General features: G+C 46.1%; 1 protein-coding gene across 3 annotated transcripts in view; it reads right to left on the bottom strand.

Moving 5' to 3' along the window:
* Window positions 1–19,938, bottom strand: part of CACNB2 (calcium voltage-gated channel auxiliary subunit beta 2) — a 309,005-nt gene that overhangs the window by 84,817 nt on the left and 204,250 nt on the right. The window lies entirely within an intron of this gene.

The following is a 19,938-nucleotide window of genomic DNA, read 5'->3' as shown; positions in this document are numbered from 1 at the left end:
ACGAACAGGCATCCTAAACAACATCAGATCCCTCTCCCACGGAGACACGGAGTCCAGGGGACTGAGGACTTTAAGGTGGGTGACAGAATTCTAAGACTATCTGAAATAAAGATGGAAGAATTTCTTTATGAACTCAGGGTAGGAAGGGCTTCCTCAAACAAGAGCCCACAGCCCAGGGATGGAGGGACTGATAACTCTGACCTGATTAAATGAAGAGCACTATTTTCAAACAGTGAAAAGAACAACTAGAAATCAAAACCTTTCAGCAACTCAAATGCCAACAGAAATAATGGGATACAGAACATATAAAATTCTCCTATAAATTGACAAGAAAAAGACAACTCAATAGGAAATTAGTTCAAAGCCATGCACAGCCGTTTCGCCGAAGAAAACAAAAGCCAATAAACATGAAAAGTGTTCAATCTCATAAGCAATTGTGGACACACAAATGAAACCATGAAGAGATTTTACATTTTACACCCACTAGATTGTAAGAAAAAGAGAAAGACTCTAAACCAGACGACGCTAACTCACGGAGACCGTGGGCTGAAGGTGCTCTCCTGCCAGGGGTCTGCGTGTGAACTGAGATGATTGTGTTGAAGGCTGGCTGCCGTTTTCTGGGGGAGATGACGCAGACCCAGTGCCCCCACAATTCCGCCAGGTGAAAACACCTGGAGATGAGCGTCCAGGTGCCGGCCGCCGGGAGAGCAGAGGTAAGCGAGCCCCACACGGTGTAGACATGCAGGCAGAAGGCGGCAAGTTACCGTGACAGACGTCACCACGCACGAACCTTCACACATAACCTGAGCAAAAACCCAATCGCAGAAGACAACTCTGATAGGACTCCATCTCCATAAGCTTCAAAAATGAAAAACTGAGCCCTGTGTTGTTTGTAAAATAAACACGTGTAAGGCAGATGGTCACGAAAATCAAGGGCTGGAGAGATGGCGGCAGGGGTGGGGTGGGGGAGGCAGGGGGTTATGCTGGGGTCTACCCAGTGACCAGTAAGGCCGGACGCCCTTAATCGGGGCCTGGCATGCAGGTTCACCTGCTGCTGCAAGTACACTTACGTCATCACTTACAGAAAAGAATAAGCGCGAAGGCAAACTGACAACTCATTTTCGGTCAACTACTACATGACACGATACATCCAGAGTCGACCCCTGCAGAAAAAGGCCGTCCCCAACACCTGCCCGTCTTCAACTGCACCGTATTTTCCCACAGCAGAACTGCTCCTTCCCACGGTCGTGAAGTCACATGACTGTGTTTTCTTCCTCAGGTGAATTCTCACATGACAACAGCACATGGGAGGGCGGACAGTCACCTCGCAGGCGCCCATCAGATGCTGTTATGTCTTACACCTGAGTCCTTTTGTTGCTACTTTTCCTCTTCCCTAATTGTTCAAAAAAAAACAATAACGGAACCTCATGGGGACCCAGCACTCTAGGCGTGTGTGCACGGAACTGCATGGCGGGGATGACACAGAGCTCCGTCCCCCAGAAGGCACCCCACTCGCAGATGGTCTCATCTCTAGGTACCTGAGCAGCTCTGGGAAACCAGCTGGGATGGAGCCTGCCCATCACCGGACCAGGAGACCCCCAGGAGGAGGGCACCCCCAGGACCCCCGGGAAGGAGGGCAGCCCCAGAGGAGGTTACTGAAACCGAGCAGATCATCTAGTCACAAATAAAGAGGAGTAAAGAAGTAGGTTCCATTCTAGGGGCACTAATGCAAGATGGAGCCGCTCAGATGCTCCGGCCGCAGGAAGGACCCTCTGCCGAGCCGGGGAGGGTCTCTGGGCTCCGCTCAGCTTCGTGCAGCCCATGGAAAGCTCCTGAAGTGAAAGGACCACGGGCGACCGCTCAGCCGACCAGCAGGGACTCTAAGCCGACCTTCGTCAGCAGCTGCGCCCCGGAGGCCCGAGAGGAAGGACATCGGCACAACCTCCTCCAGGCAGACGGAACCAGACCCCGGAGCGTGTGCGAGGCCAGCTGGCGCGGGTCTGGGGCCAGGAGGCTGTCCCCCCACGGGGCAGGGGTCTCCAGGACGTCGTCAGCAATCGCACCTGCAGGGAAGGCCGGGTCCGTGAGGGGGGCTGCACTCTGCACCCTCGGGGCACACGGATTCGGGGCCAGGAAGAGCAAAGAGCAGATGCACATCTGGACTTGTCTCCTGAGTGGGCCGCACAGCTCAGGGATTCAAAGGAAGTCCACGGTCGAGAAAAGACAGAGACCCACTGTGTCTAAAAATTCCTTATTAAAAAAAAAAAAAAAAAAAAAGGCGTGCCATATAGGTGATGCTATAACGAACATTTTCCAGCCAAGGAAGTAGCATATACAATTTCAGGGAAATAACATGATTGACTCATTGGAGAATCATCAGGTGCTCTGATTTTGTAACTGAAATTGATAGTTTTTCTTGGGCAAGAGTCTACGGTGGGTGAGCAACCTTCACTAATATCAAAATCTTTTAGATACACAGGAATTTTTAGAAAAGAAATATTCAAACTCCACTCTAGTAAAGAGAGTGCATTTTACCAACTGCCTTCACTTTTATTTTACTGACACATTTATCAAAAGCATAAGATTAGAAACAAGTGATTCATCTTTGGAAAACTTAATTCCTGGACTGGGAGAAATTTAAAGTTCATTTTGAGATATAACCATGACTAGCTGCTGTGGAAGACAGTTTGGCGGCTTCTCAGAAAACTAGATATTGAATTTCCCCATGATCCAGCAATTCTGCTTCTTGGTATACACCCAGAAAGTCTGAAAACAGTGACATGAACAGACATTTGCACACTGATGTTCACAGTAGCACTGTTCACAATTGCCAAGAGATGGAAACAATCCCAGTGCCCTTCAACAGACGAGTGGATAAACAAAATGTGGTGTATACACACGAGGGAATACTATGCAGCAGTAAAAAGGAACAATGTCCTGAAACATATGGCAGCACGGGTGAACCTTGAAGATATAATGCTGAGTGAAATAAGCCAGACACAAAAGGAGAGAGATTGTATGTTACCACTAATGTGAATTATCTGAACAATGTGAAACCAATGTCTGATAATGTAGAATATTGGGGACCTAGTTATAGACAGAAGCTAGTAGGGGGGGAATGATAGTCTAATATGTTCAGATATGTTAATGAGGGTGAATTTAAAGGTATGGGAATGGATGGGGTGACGACTGTTTGTTAATGGGATTATAAGTATCAGAGCAGTATTGAAGGCAAACAGGATTGAAAGGGGTTGTTTAAAGGCATGTATCCCACAGACCAGCACCACAAATATGGATAGGTGCTTGCATGATATACTTTTAAGGTAAGACACTGGTACAGACAGTTGACAACAGAGGGGTATAGGGGAAACATCTACCTATTGCATACTAGGACTACAATTAATAGGAAGACCTTACTAGGACCACATAAATACCAGGGACAAATAATCAAGGGCTGACAAGAGCTATGAGGTGTTTGGGGTCATGAGAATTGTTTAAAATGGAGACTGATGTGGATTGTACAACAAAGTGATGATAATGTGAGATACGGATAGATTGTTGTTGATACAACATATGCTATGTGAACTCAGGAACCCCCTACTTTATAAGTCAAGCCCTTGATCTTGGGGCTTGCTCAGGTGAAATTTATGGTTATAAAGGGGAGGCTAAGCCCCTATAATTATGCCTAGGAGTCACCTCCAGAGAACCTCTTTTGTTGCTGAGATGTGGACTTTCTCCAAGTTCAACTAAGCAAATAAATTCATTAATCCCACCCCCTCACCCTCCACAATGGACATGACTCCTTGGCGAATGAATCTCCCTGGTGATGTGGATGTGGGACACGACTCCCAGGAATGAGCCTGACCCTGACATCGAGGGGCTGAGAATGCCTTCTTGACCAAAAGGGGGAAAAGAAAGGCAACAAAATAAGGTTTCAGAGGCTGAGAGATTTCAAATAGAGTCAGAGGCTGTCCTGGAGGTTACGCCTATGAAAGCGTCCGCTAGATATCCCAAATGGCCACAGTATGATAAGCCCAAGACAACAGTGGTCCCCAATAACTAAACAACACCCAGATCCCTGAGACTCTATAAAGGTATCACTCACTAAGTTTATTCTTCAGAGACTTAAATCCTCCAGGGAGCTCCTATGCCAGCTAAGTCCCCAAACCCCAGAGGCAACAGCCTCTTCAAGAACATCAACCAGACGTGTCCCCTTTTCCCATAATGCTGACACCCCTTTCCAACATGAACAGGTTAGGGTGGTTACTGCCTGGACATCCCTGAAGATCAGGAAAGTGATTAAACTAGAAGAAGGGGTAGCAACAGACAAGATGGAATTTAACAAAGGATGATGAATACTGAATCTCTATATAATTTTCTTTTTCTTAGTTGCTAGGGTATTAGAATAGCTAGAAGGAAAGAACTGACATAGTGGAACTGTAACCCATAGCAGCCTTTCAAATTTGTTCCATAGCTACCTGTTAAATTGTAATTGGAAAGCTATCACTTTTTTGTATATATATTATATTTCACAAAAAGGACATTTTAAAAAAAGAGCCCTTTTCAGGTCTTTTTTATTTCCTGGAACCCAAATCCCTCTGGACAGGGCCAAAGGGAAAGGAACAGGAAAGGGCTCTTATTGGGGACGCGGGTTGCAGCCCCACTCTAAGCGTGGCCTCAGCTTCAGGGACCGGCACCCCATGTGCGCTGCGGCTGCAGGAAGGGTAAGGAGCACGGGGAGCCCTGCAGCCTCTGCCCTGATGGCTGGCACCCCGGGCCCACCCCGCAATGCCGGCTCAGCGGGATCCTCGGTCACCCACCCCGGGCAGGGGCGAGGCGGTGCTCGGGAGCAGCACATGCTGGGTGCTGGGTGCAGGGCCTGGCCGAGCCCGCCTTCCCCTGCAGTGGCAGCCAGACCCCCCTCCAGCCCCGTGGGCACCGCTGCCCGGGAGCCCCCCAGCTGGGTCCCCTCAGCAAGGAACTGAGCCTGACCCAGATGGAAGTTGAGACTGGCCAGTGGGTGTCTCACTCAAGGACTGCCGGTCCTTAAGACGACAACGGGGACAGCTGTGGTCTGACGTCCAGGATGGTACCAGGAGGCTGAAGCCGCAAGGCCAGGCCACCTAGTTCCCCGTTTCCTGGCTCGGCCTACGTGGACACGGAACAGCTCCGAGAGTCAAGGACTGACCCCCCCATTCCTAAAGGGTTTTACTCTCGCAAATGTCAGTAGGAAGAACCAATAGCAGGGAATCATGGGAATATAAATAAGTTTGACAGCTAATTTCACAGTGCATCTTCTTTCCTAAAGACAAGGTTCAGTTAAAAAAAAATTAAGCTACCTCATTTTTTAAAAGCCATCACTGAAGCAGTTTTCTGATCTTCCTTTACCACAAATCCCCATCTCTCTAGTCAGTGATAACAGCTAACTTTGCCTTTTGGCTGCTACAATTTTAAGACCATTCTTTTCATCCTTTCTTTTTGGTTAGGAACAGACAATACTCGTGGAATCTTTTTTCAAATTGCCACTTTGTAACTGGGTCCCCTTTCAGCCTCCGCTCCTTTGTCCTACTTACACTGTTTCCTCAGCATTCCTCACACAACCTATTTCTTAGATATTTGATTATTTTTCCATTGCTCTAGGGAAGAACCATCTTCAAATCTTTTTGGGTACATGCATCACATTGGTGTTTCTGTGTAACCAAGAATACAGCATATGTCCTGGGAGCTCGTCTTTTATTAGATAAAAGAAATTTTAGCTCAAGATTTTTGTTCCAGTAGTACCAAATGTAAAACCAAGAATACAGCACACATTCTGGGAGCTTGTCTTTTATTAGATAAAAGAAATTTTAGCTTAAGATTTTTGTTCCAGTAGTACCAAAATGTAAAAATGAACTTATTTCAAATCAGTGCATAAGCGCCATAAACTAAACTTAAAGTAGGAAGAGGAAAATGACTATTTTGCTTGTGAGCTTTCGTTCTACCAAGACTCAACAGCAAAGAAAAAATAAAAGCAGAGGTGATATTTTTACTTTTAAAATTGTTTTAATAGCTGCACTGTTTTATTTTTGCTTCTCTAGTCAGAGAGAAAAGATGTTTCATTCCTTTAATCCCTCAGAAGCCGGAGCAGGTCACGGAGCAGGTGGTAAGAGGTGGCACAAGCTCATCTTGGTTTGTCTGGCTATGAGGGACACAGGCAGGAGGAGAAAGAGCACGAGACGAGAGCTCCTGGAGACGCAGCCTGGGCCTTGTCCTGATTCTGCCTCCACGAGCTCAGTGACCTAAGCTGAGACCCCGCGACACCAGCCTCACATTTCCTGAAGCTGAGTCGTTCCAAGGAACAAGCCAACAAACCCAACCCGAGGCCACGCGTTCAGACACTGCACAAACAGGCTGCAACAATGCGTCTTCACAGGAGCCTTGCGAAAAACAGAAGATGAGAAACACTCCGTGTGGTTATCCATCAAGTGAGAACTGAGGTTTTAAAACAAATGAAACCCGAATAAGAGCCCTGGCTGGACCTTATTCCAAATGCCCAAAAAGTCACCTCCAGAGAACCTCTTTTGTTGCTAAGATGTGGACTTTCTCCAAGTTCAACTAAGCAAATGAATTCATTAATCCCACCCCGTCAACCCCCACAAGGGATACGACTTGAGAAGCCCTCGGCTGGGTGGCAAAAGCTCGCCCCAGGGAGGGTCTGCCCAGCAGCAGGCGCCTCCTCGGGCCTGCAGCCCCCAGCAGGGGACGGCCACCCCTCGCCTTGTCAGTGTCTGGCCCACGCGCCACATTCCTTGGAGACAACTGTTTCCAACGGCTCGAGCATCTCCGTCAGGCCGCAGAGCCCCTTTGATTTCCCTCCTCAGTGGCTCAACCCTAGTCCTCAAGTGCCTGCGAATTAAACAAACGCGACCCTCTCACAACAGTCAACTTCTCTTCTTCAGCCTGGGTGGGGACACTCAGGGGAGCAGGGAGAGGCCGACTATTTTAAGCCCTGCGTGAAGGTCTCGGGGCTGCTCCCGTCCATATCTCATCGAGAGAAAGGAGGGAGGAGTCAGGTATTTATAGCTGTTTATCAGCACACACCAAACATTTCCAGTCACAGCTGTCTGGGGGGAAAGAGAGGCTCAGGCTGCACGGCTGACAGTAGTTCTCTCCCCAACCCATTTATGGTGCTGCGAGAGAAGTCTGTGCTAGCGTCATCCTGATGAGGGTTTTTACACACGAGGGCAGCTTTAAGTGTGCAGCAACTCCATTAATAAAATAATGGGATTAAATAGGAGTATCAGGTTCTATTTAAAACTTGTGTCTCACCCATAAGAAACTCAAAACTTACTTGTAGGTAGATTGCCAAGGAAAACCCAACCAAAACGAAAGACAGAACCCATGTGATTTTGTTCCTGAACCATCCAGCCATTAAACAAGCAGGTGAGAAGAACAGGGGAGCCTGACTCTCTCTGGAAAGGGGGAGCCAGCAGGAAGGACGGAGATGCCTTTGCCCTCGGGGGGCGGAGTCCAGTCCAGGTGGCAGGTGTGCCCTGAGGTCAGCAGACGGCAGCCTGCTGGGTGGTCGGCGAGGGGCTGAGCCAGAGTGGGGGTGCTGGCACACCCCCCCCCGACAGGGCCCTGGACCGTCCAGACCTCCCTCCAGGCACCCCCCGTTGGAAACCAGCCACAGTGGTGGGTGCCGATACCCGGGAAGGCAGTCCGGCTGTGCTCACTTCTCACCCAGACTCTTGGACTCCCTGCCAGACACTGGCCTTGGCCAGCAGGACCGTGGGTTCCGGCTGCCGAGCCCATGGTGAGGGTCCCCGTGCTGCATCCCCCTTGGCTCACGTGCTTCGCCAGCCCTTCATTCTACAGGGGCACCACCAAGTGCCACATGCAGCCCGGGGGGCAGAAGCACAGCCTGAACTCAGGTTTCCCTGACTGAGAAGTGGCCACAGGGACCCCACGATCCGCAAAGCCTAAACTACCTACTAGCTGATCCTTTACAGAAATACCACGGCCCGGGGACTAAGGATTCCCACATGGGAGGATGAAGGTAATGCTGACAGAAAAAGGAAAATGCAGAGAAGAAAGGGTTTGAAAGAAGAGATGAGGAGCTCAATTTGGAACAGGTGGCATAGCCGACACGATGCCGGGAGATGGAAGACGGCACTCAGGAGAGCAGTCAGGGCAGCTGAAGCCCCGAGAAGGATGATACGCTCACGGGAAGGAGGCAGGAGTTTAAAACTCACTGTGGAAGTAAAACTCTGTCTTCAAAGAAAAACCAACATGGATGTCCCAACACATGAAATGAATGGGGTGACGGGAAAATCTTCACAACCTGGGATTTGGTAGAAGATTCTCACATGAGACGCCAAAAGCACAGGCAATAAAGCAAACAATAGACAATTTCGATTTCATCACAATTAAAAAGGACAAAGGACAATTATCAAGAAAGTGAAAAGACAACCTACAGAATAGGAGAAAATACTTGCAAACTCTATGTTGGATGAGGACTTAGTATCATCAAAAACCTCCCTATGGAGAAAAGCCCAGGACCAGATGACTTCACAGGGGAATTTAACCAAACATTCCAAGAAGAATGAACACTATTCCTGATCAAACTCTTCCAAAAAAACTGAAAAGGGAACACTGCCTAACTCATTCTATGAAGCTAACATCACTCAAATATCAAAAGCTGATAAAGATACCACAAGACAGGAAAACTACAGACCAATCTCTCTAATGAATATAGAAGCAGAAATTCTCAACAAAATACTTGCAAACAGAATCCAACAGCACATTAAAAGAATTATACACCATGGGTTTTACTCCAGGCATACAAAGGTGGTTCAACACAAGAAAATCAATCAACGTAATACAACACATTAACAAATCAAAAGGGAAAAATCATCTGATCATCTCAATTGACATGGAAAAGGCAGTTGACAAAATTCAGTATCCTTTCTTGATAAAAACATTTCAAAAGGCAGGAATCTAGGACAACTTCCTCAATATAATAAAGGGCATATATGAAAAACCCACAGCCAGCACTCGGTGAGAGACAGAAAACCTTCCCTCTAAGATCAGGAACGAGACAAGGATGCCCACTGTCACCACTGTTACCCAACATTGTGCTAGCAGTGCTAACTAAAGCAATTAAAAAAGAAAAAGAAATAAACGACATCCCAAATGGAAAAGAAGAAGTAAAATATTCATTGCTTGCAGACAACATGATCCTATATTTGGAAAATCCCGAGAAAACTAGACACAGCTACTTAAGTTAATAAATTCAGCAAAGTGGAGGGTACAAGATTAACACACAAAAATCAGTAGTGTTTCTATACACGAGTAGTGAGCTATCTGATGAGGTAATTAAGAAAAAATTCCATTCACAATAGCAACTAAAAGAATCCTGTACCTAGGAATAAACTTAACCAAGGATGTAAAGGACCTGTACACAGAACACTACAAAACATTGCTAGAAGAAGTCAAAATGACCTAGATAGGTAGAAAGACATTCTGGTTCATGGATAGGAAGGCTAAATGGCATTAAGATGTCAATTCTACCCATATTGAACTACAGACTCAACGCAATACCAATCAAAATTCCAACAACCTACTTTGCAGTGTTGGAAAAGTTAGTTACCAAATTTGTTTGGAAGGAAGAGGGGGTCTCAATTTCCAAAAACATCCTGAAAAAAAAAAAGAATGAAGTGGGAGGACTCACACTTCCTGATGTTAAAGCTTATTTTAAAGCCATAGTGGTCAAAGGGGCATGGTACTGGCATAAAAATAGACAAACTGATCAATGGAATCAATTGAGAGTTTAGAAATAGACCCTCAAACCTGTGATCAACTGATTTTTGACAAGGCCCTCAAATCCACTGAACTAGAAGTGAACAGTCTCTTCAACAAACGGTGTTGGGAGATCTGGATGTCCATAACCGAAAGAATGAAAAAGGACCCCTACCTCCCACTCTATACAAAAATTAACACAAAGTGGATTGAAGACCATACATAAGAGCCATTTACCACAAAACTCCTAGAAGAAAATGTATGGAAGCATCTTCAGGACCCAGTGATAGGAAGTAGCTTCTTAGACCTTACACCGAAAGCAAAAGCAATGAAAGAAAATAGATACATGGGAACCCGTCAAAATCAAAAGCTTCTGTGTCTCGAATGACTTTGTCAAAAGGGTGAAAAGGCAACTGACTCAATGGGAAAAAATATTTGGTAACCACATATTTGATAAAGGGTTGATATCCAGTATAGAAAGAAAACCTACAACTCAACAACAGAAAGACAAACCCAATTATAAAATGGGCAAAAGACGTGAATAGACATTTCTCCAAAGAGGAAATGCAAATGGATAAAAGTACATGAAAAGATGCTCATCTTCATTAGGTATTAGGGAATAGTAAATCCAAGCCACTTAAGAATGGCCGCTATTAAACAAACAGGCAACTACAAGTGTTGGAGAGGATGCTGAGAAATTGGAACACTTATTCACTGCTGGTGGGAACATAAAATGGTACAGCTGCCGTGGAAGACAGTTTGGTGGTTCCTTAGAAAACTAAGTATCGCACTGCCCTACGACCCAGCAATTCCGCTATTTGGTATATACTCAAAAGATCTAAAAGCAGGATCACAGACAGACATTTGCACACCAATGTTCCTAGTGGCATTATTCGCAATTGCCAAAAGCTGGAAACAATCCAAGTGTCCATCAACAGATAAATGGATCAACAAAATGTGATATATATACATACAAAGGAATACTATGCCTCAGTAAGAAAGAATGGGTCCTGACAAGTGACAACATGGATGAACCATGAGGACATTATGCTGAGTGAAATAAGTCAGACACTAAGGGATAGATATTATATGATTTCACTAATATGAACTAACCAGAATATGTAAACTCATAAAACATAGAATATAGGTTACCAAGAGACAGACTGAAGCTAGAGAATGGGGAATGGTTGCCTATTATGCACAGAATTTTTAATAAGATTGAGCTTAAATGTTTGGAAAGGGATAGAGGTGACAGTAGCTCATTATTGGGCTTATAAGCAATAGTGCAGAATTGTAGGTGAATTTGGTGGAAAGGGGTTGTTTAGAGTCATGTATGTCACCAGAAGGAGAGCTAGAGGTTCAAACATGGGATTGTATAGCACAGTGAACCCTGAGGTGGACGTGCTTTAAGGTTGACACTACAAATATAAATAAGTTCTTTCATGAACTTGTACAAATAGTTAATAATAGATTGGTATATGGGAAAAAAGTACCTATTGCAACTTAAAACTAGAGTTAACAGTGTGAGAATGAGATTAAGCTTAGCTTTCACACAGGATAGGTGTGCCTTGCAGGGTGGGGCAGTTAAGGAATTGGCAGAAGGTTAAAAAGACAAACTGTAGGCCACCGTCAGTCCCCCAGTTTATCTGCCCACTATCCACGGTCAGTCCCATTTATCCACCCACTATCTACTATCCTTGCAAGGTGGAGACTGGGGGGTGGAGGTTCCCAAAATAGCCTCATAACATGTTACCAAACTAGCCCAGACGGGCTCTAAAGAGGCCTGGGCATAACCATTATAGTCAGGGTGGAGATTTGTTCCAACCCTTCCAAATGCAAATTTGCACGGAAAACTTATTTCAAATGTTTCCAATTTGTGTGGGCTGCATGTTTCAAATTTGTGCCGGCTAGTTAGGTTTGTGGAATAGAATGTAACCTCTGGAGTATCAGCCGCTGGAGAAACAGGGAGGGACTTGCGGTTAGGTATAGGGAATAAATACTCCTGGGTCTACTGTTCTGGGGGCCAACACCCCACATTTTGGTTGGGCGCCCGTTCTTGCAAGACCATGAATAAATTCTTTTCTTCTCCACAATCGGGTGAGTGTTTATTCTTTTTTAGGAATAGTGCTTGTTTCTCACAACAGTAATACCTTAATATTCTTTCATCGACAGTAGCAAGTGCACCACACCAATACTAGGTAGGTCAGTAATACAGGGGGATAATGGGTATGGGGTGCTTTGGGTTTTTGTTTTTATGTCTGTTATTTTTCTTTTTAGATCAATAAAAATGGTTTAAAATTGAATGTGATGACTGCACTACTAGGTGATGACACTGTGAGACACTTTATACTTTGGATGGATTATATGGTATGTGACTATATCTCAATAAAACTTGCAGAAAAAGTATCTAAGAAAAAACAAAGAACTCTTACAACTCAACAATAAAAAAACAAACAGTCCAAGTAAAAAATGGGCAAACAACTTGAATAGACACTTTCCCAAAGAAGGTATATAAATGGTAAGTAAGCACATGAAGAGGTGCTCAACATCATTAGCCATCAGAGAAATGCAAATCAAAACCATGAGATAACAGTGGGTTATACACCCACAAGGATGGCTATTACTAAAAACAAACAGGAAACATGCTGGAGAGGATGCAGAGAAGCTGGAACTCTAGTGCCTTGTTGGTGGGAATGTAAGATGATGAAGCTGCCGTGGCAGTTCCTCAAAAGGGTAAATACAGAATTACCACTTGACCCAGTACCTCCACTCTTCAGGTATGCACCCAGAGAGAGCGAAAACAGGGCTGCGAACAGATACTCGCTCGCTCAACAATGTTCACGGCGGCATTATTCACAATTGCTGCAGGATGGAAGCCGTCCAAGTGTCCATCAACAAACGAATGGGTCAACAAAATGCACATCCACACAAAGCAATGTTGTTCGGTCATACAAAAACTGAAATTCTGAGACATGATGCAACATGGAAGAACCTCAAAAAGATTATGCTCTCTGAAATAAGGCACATAAGGACAAATATTGTATGCTATCACCTGTAAGAGATGGATAGAAGTAGCAGATGCACAGACAGGAAGTGGATTAGAGGCTCCCAGAGGATGGGGACACGGGAATGCGAGTGCACGTTTGGTGGACATGGAGTGCTGGCCAACACAATTTAAAAAAAAAGAATGGGGCGAAAGCTGCTTGGCTGACCTGGGGGTGGACACCCCAGAGCACGACCCGCCGCGTGCCCCTCTGCTACAAGCAGCAGCTCCTGTGGACTCCACGGCTCCCCCGGGTTCTGCAGAGTTGGGTTGAAAACCGAGGGCAGGCCCAGAGCGAGAACGGCCGGGAGGCCTGGCCGGAGGAAACTAAAGCAGCAGCAGAGGAGACGTTAAAGGAACAAGCCGAGGAGGAGACAGAGGTAGAATAGAATCCACAATGCATGATCATAACCATTCAAAAGTATTCCAAGATGCAATAAAGACAGAAAGTGCTTTTTTCCTTCTCTACCTTCCAGTCTTTCTCGAGTTCACAGAAACTAGGCAACACCTGTTTGCTTTTAAATATAGTCATCACTGCCAGTGTCAATGAATGTCTGAGGGCTTACTCCGAACAGGCTCCACTCAGAGTGGTGAGAGACCTCAGCTCACACAGGGCGGGAAGGGATGGCCGGGTAGAGACCCCATCCGAGCGCTCCAGTTGTTTCGTTTGTTCCTATTTAGGACAGCGGATGTGGCCCACCAGCCACCTGAGAAGCAGGGGCCCTGTGCACGTCCAGCAGTGCTTCTCCAGCTTGTTTTTAATCTGTGCTGCTGATCTGTGTACCTTCAACCTGCTGCTCAGCACTCGGGAAATGCACAGAAGGAAGCAGCACCTGAGCTCCTGAGGCCAGGTGGGGCTAAGACGCCGGGCGCAGGTGTGCGGCCCACCCCGCCCCACCCTGCTGGGCACACCTTGCGCAGCAGCTCCACCCGGCTTTGGGGGCAAGAGGCATCTCTGCAGGCGGAGAGACGGCACCCAGCCCAGCGTGTGTTTAGACAGTCAACTCTCCTGAGTGCCGGAAACTGGACCTATTTGGCCCATTTCTAACTTTAAATATTTGGAAGGTCATTGCTATGAGCAAAAGAGGGCAGACAATTTTTCAATGTAAAAACTGACATCAACACTGAGAGAATGGTTTTTGTCTGAAATACCTTCTAAGACTGTCCCTGGGCCGAGGCGCTCCCTGATGAGACCCTCGTGGGGTTTTGTTTCACAGCCGAAGGCGTCTTCTCCACGCGCAGCTGCTGGTTTCTCGCCGGCCACAGCTCCTCTGGCTTCTCCCTTGTCTATTTGTGGATTTAAGTAAGTGCGTGATACGGGCGCATACGTGCACCTTCCTGCTACTGCCACTAATTTTCTCAATAAGACACCTTTTTAAGAACAAGTTTAACATATTTTGAAATAAACACTCTTCTTAGTGCTGATGGGTACATAAATGCTCTAAAGTTTCTCTTTTCCCTTGAAAAGGCTAGTTAGGGGAGTATTTCCAAGTGGGTGAGGGTCTCCCAATCTCTAAGGCGTTTACGGACCAAGGCAATGCGAGGAACTTTTTGTTCTCTTACAGTAAGCTTATCAGCAAGTGTGCCGGTTTGGATGTATTATGTCCCCCAAAACACCATGTTCTTTGACATAATCTTGTGGGGGCAGATGTATTAGTGTTGATTAGACTGGAATCCTTTGACTGAGTGTTTCCATGGAGATGTGACTCAATCAACTGTGAGTGAAACGTTTGATTGGATAATTTCCATGGAGGTGGCACCCCACCCATTCAGGGTGGTTCTTAATTGGATCACTGGAGTCCTATAAAGGAGTTTACAGACAGAGGACCAGAGTGCAGCTGTGAGTGACACTTTGGAGAGCAACTGAGAGTGACATTTTGAAGAGCAGCTGCAGCTAAGAGAGGACAAAATGCCCCAAGAGCAACATTTGGGAGAACATCATTTTGAAACACAATCTGGGAGCAAGCAGACGCAAGCCACATGCCTTCTGAGCTAAAAGAGGTTTTCCGGATGCCATTGGCCTTTCTCCAGTGAAGGTACCTATTACCTTGGACACTTTATGGCCTTAAGACTGTAACTTTGTAACTAAATAAACCCCTTTTATAAAAGGCAATCCACGTCTGGTATTTTGCACAACGGCAGCATTAGCAAACTGGAAGAGCAAGTATTGGTATAATAAGACATGACCAACTGCAGGTAAACTTCCACCTGAAACTGTGCTTTTTCCTTCTTAAAGTATAAATCCTCAAACATGAAGAATAGGAGAGAGGTGAGAGTGGAGACAGAAGTGCAAACCATTACAACTGAAGAACCTGCTGGAAAGGGGCAAGAAGAAAGCCTGGGGGACTCCAGAGTCCAGAAGGGTCAGAGTTAGGGGGTTCAGGTGCCTCTGAGGGGGGCCCTCGTGTCCTGCCCTCAGCCCACATGGCCGCCACCCCCAGGGCCTGACGCAGGCAGAGGTATGGAGGAAGAAAGGCAGGTGCCAAGAGCAGGGTGCCGAGAGCGGGGCTCCGACCCCAGCGTCCTGCACGGGGTCTCCCACTGCCCCTCCCCAGGCAGCTGCCAGAAGTCTGCAGCCACCAGGCCTGGGCCGGGCACTGGGCCTTCCTAGGGCCTCGGCCAGACCGAAAGAAAAGACCCTCTGCGTTACCCGGGCTCTCCCCTTCACCACAGAGACCCCTGGTCTCGGGGCTCCCCTGTGCACGCTGCGCCCCCCTCCCCTTTGCTCTTCCAGGTCTTGTTCTCATCCACGAGCAGACGACCAACAACCGAACACTGACAAAGGCCCCAGCATGCGAAAACAAAACCAACAGAACCAGTTCCAGAACATTTAAGAACAGTGGCAATACGGAAAACGTTAAAAGAGTAATATCTCAAGAGAGAGAAGAGGAAAGATCGCAGCCATGGAGTAAGAACAGGAGGATGTAAAATGAGACGCCAAGACGCACTGAGAAATCAGAAACTAGAACAAAAGCGAAAACCTCAATAGACAGGCCAGGAGCCGAGTCGAGGAGAGCTCAGACAGGAGAGCAAGACGGCACGGAGTTGGCAGAGGAAACAGACATCAGAGAAGAAACCCAGTCCTCGGACATCTGGCAAACCCGAGAGCCAGAAAGAGATGATCAAAGGCCGCCGAGATGTTTCCAGAACCACGGAGAATGTGTGAGAAGCCGCGCCAAGGCACACGAGGGCAAAACTTCAACTAACAAAGAGAGGGCAGCTCTCCAAGTATCAGAAAGTTAAAACAAAAATCACACTCAAGGACAGAGACCTCAGCGCTGGCCAGCAATGCTGGGAGCTGGGAGGCAAAACTAAACAGAGGAGAATGGTTTTCCTCGGTGACTGCTGCTACCCAAACTGTTACCTAAACCTGAGGGTAGAAGATACGTTCTCAAGCTCCAAGAGCTCAAGAATCAACCTTTCTCCAGAAGATTTGGGGGTTCTTGTTGACAAGCCTTTATCTAGATTGACTGCTGGAGTCAAGGGGGCGTCCCCTTCTCTGCCCCCACCTCAGCCTCCAACTCAGGGACCGCCTGACACCCCTGGGTGCTCACAGCCCCTCCCCCTCAGGCACTTCCATTCTCCTTGTTTATCAGCGAGATGGAAGGGAAAAGTTTCCTGCAGGTCCAGACCTGCCTGTTTCCTCCTTGTGACTCTGGCCTTGCAGCCCCCCTACGCCCCAATAGTGCACAGTTCAGTTTCTTTAATGGGCGGACATTCAACGACAACAGAATAGGTTGCAAGTTTAAGGTTAACCCATCCTATGAGAACACACATTTTACAAAGAAGGCGCATCCTCAGTTCCCAACCTGGAGACTGCGCATCCAGGGCAGAAGTGGGTGTTTGTGAGGGTGGGGGAGAAGGAGAAAAGCATTCTTTCAATTAAAAAATGATGATCACATGACATGGCAACTCCACTGCTAGGTATATACCCAAGAGAAATGAAAATTGGCATTCAAACAAAAGCTGGTACACAAATCTTTATAGCACTATTATTCACAATAGCCACAAAGTGGAAAGAACCCAAACGTGCATTAACAGATGAATAGATAAATAAAATGTGGTGCAGCCAGCCAATGGAGTATTATTCAGCAATGAAAAGGAAAAAAAGTCCTGATGCACTGCAACATGGATAGTTACAGAATAAATCGGCAGAACACAGGATTCTTCCAAAATGGGAATGCACGGTATTTTCTTTTTAATCTTCATTTTATTGAGATATATTCACATACCACACAGTCATACAAATCATACATTCGATTGTTCACAGTACCATTACATAGTTGTACATTCATCACCTAAATCAATCCCTGATACTTTCATTAGCACACACACAAAAATAACAAGAATAATAATTAAAGTGAAAAAGAGCAATTGAAGTAAAAAAGAACACTAGGTACCTTTGTTTGTTTGTTTCCTTCCCCTATTTTTCTACTCATCCATCCATAAACTAGACAAAGTGGAGTGTGGTCCTTATGGCTTTCCCAATCCCATTGTCACCCCTCATAAGCTACATTTTTATACAATTGTCTTCGAGATTCATAGGTTCTGGGTTGTAGTTTGATAGTTTCAGGTGTCCACCACCAGCTACCCCAATTCTTTAGAACCTAAAATGGGTTGTCTAAAGTGTGCGTAAGAGTGCCCACCAGAGTGACCTCTCGGCTCCTTTTGGAATCTCTCTGCCACTGAAGCTTATTTCATTTCCTTTCACATCCCCCTTTTGGTCAAGAAGATGTTCTCTGTCCCACGATGCCGGGTCTACATTCCTCCCCGGGAGTCATATTCCACGTTGCCAGGGAGATTCACTCCCCTGGGTGTCTGATCCCACGTAGCGGGGAGGGCAGTGATTTCACCTTTCAAGTTGGCTTAGCCAGAGAGAGAGGGCCACATCTGAGCAACAAAGAGGCATTTGGGAGGGGGCCCTTAGGCACAATTATAGGGAGGCCTAGCCTCTCCTTTGCAGCAACCGTCTTCCCAAGGGCAAATCCCGTGGTAGAGGGCTCAACCCATCAAACCACCAGTCCCCTATGTCTGTGGTCATGTTAGCAACCATCGAGGTGGGGTAGGCGAATACCCCTGCATTCTCCACAGGCTCCTCAAGGGGGCTCTACATATTTTTTTTGTTTGTTTTTCTTTTCTTTTTTTTTTTTTTTTAACTTTCCATCTGAAATTAAATTGTGAATTCATATGTTTTTAATCTTTAAGGCTTCTTTTTGAAACAGGTCCCCAAAAGGCAAATTGGCACTTCACTGGCAGAACTATGCACTTTCAGTTCCTTTCTGCATTTCTTCAAGAGTTTCAGAATTAATAAAGCAGACCTCCCAAGGCAGGATTTTAATATAAACATACACCCTGTGCCTTTGATACTCTTTCAGGACACATTCATGGTCTAACTTCCTCTGGTGTAACTCATTTGAATGCATGAAAGGGTTAAATATTGACCTAATTTTAAGGAAGGAAAATGGATATGAAGACACTTATTTCATTAGGCACAGGATATAGCCCTTCAATTACTTTGTATTTGTTTTAAATTCTCTTTTTTTTCTTGTATTTTCTACATCCTTTACAACTACAAACCGTTTAGTCTGTGAGACAAGTGACATGAACTTGGTTTGGTTTAGGATCAGGAGTTTGATCCACACCAGACTGAGAAGATGTCTACAGGTCCGATGCAGCCCTGTCCTTTACTCAGGACCCAGCGCCCCGAGACCTGGAGGCCAGTGGCCCCGTGCGGTCCATGATGTCAACCGCGGCACTACCCACGCCAGCCAGAGGGTGGCAGCAACGCGAGAGTCCATCAACCCATGGAGAAGCAAAATGTGTTGTATCCACCCCATGGACTATTATTCAGCCATAAAAAGGGATGGAATTCGAACACATGCAACAACACGGATGGGCCCTGAAGGCAGCATGTGAAGTGAAATAAGCCAGACACAAAGGACAAATACTGCATGATTTCACTTGTATGAAATATGTAGGATAAGGAAATTCAGAGACAGAAAGTAAATTCCAGGTTACCAGGGGCTGGGGTGGAGGGGAAATGGGGAATTAATGGGTGCAGAGTTTCTCTTTGGGGGTGATGGATAAGTTTTGGTAATGGATGATGGTGACACTAAGCACTGTAAAATAATGAATGCCACTAAATTGCACACTTAAAAATGGTAGAAGTGGCAAAAATTAAGGGGAAAAAACTGTCCCAATCAGATAAGTAACTTTGAAAACCAAACCTATGACGTGCTGGGTTGTATGATGATGTGAGATAAATGTGAGAAACGGTTTAATTTTGGTATGTTAAAATGACATAAATTAGCTGTGCATAGAGCAATCTTATTTCCAGAATATCACTTAGTTTTTCCTTGACTCTCTTTTGCACAGATTTTACATTGCACATTATATTAACAACACTGCAAACCCGGGGCAATTAACTCTATAAGTCATGTCTTATTTAACCTTATTATTCCATTTCGTTCCTTATCTGATTTCACCTGCACAGTGTTTGAAATGTCTGTGGTTGAGCAGCCGGTTCGTGGCCCCTGGCCCTACAGGTGCACTAGCAACCTGCATCACACCCCCTCCCCATGCCCACTGTTAATGCAGCAGCAGGAGGATGGCAGTGATGACCCCCCAGCCCCCTCAGGTGAGACAGCTGCTTTCTTGGTCTCTGCTTTTCAAAAGTCAAGGTCTGCCGGCCGCACCTCTGTAAGGCTAGAGGTCGGAACCCTCCAGCAGGGTGCTGAAAGTGGCATCTCCCAGCCTCATTCCCGTGGCAACGCCCCGGGCTCCAGGCAGCCCAGAACCGCCAAGCAGTAGGGTCCACATGCTGCCTTATTCTTTCAGCAAGACGAACACAGGACCTACTCTTTCCAAAGCAGTAATTTTTTTCCGAAAGTAAACCAAAGCCTTGTTGAAATATGTGCATTCAGGAGTTGTGGAGCATCACACAGATCAAGCACCATAAACTGGGACAAGAATGTGTGCCTTAGAAGTAGGTGCTCTTGGGAATGAATGCTGGGGAAAGAACCCAAACCATTACAATTCGTTAAATAAAGTACAACCTGGACTCACTTCTGTAGCCATCTATCTCATATCTGATTTGCAGCCTCCATCCATAACTA

This window comes from Choloepus didactylus, chromosome 5 (genome assembly GCF_015220235.1).
Source record: "Choloepus didactylus isolate mChoDid1 chromosome 5, mChoDid1.pri, whole genome shotgun sequence".
Lineage (NCBI taxonomy): Eukaryota > Metazoa > Chordata > Mammalia > Pilosa > Megalonychidae > Choloepus > Choloepus didactylus.
Note: the sequence above shows the minus strand (reverse complement) of the source record. Positions and strands in the feature narration are given on the sequence as shown.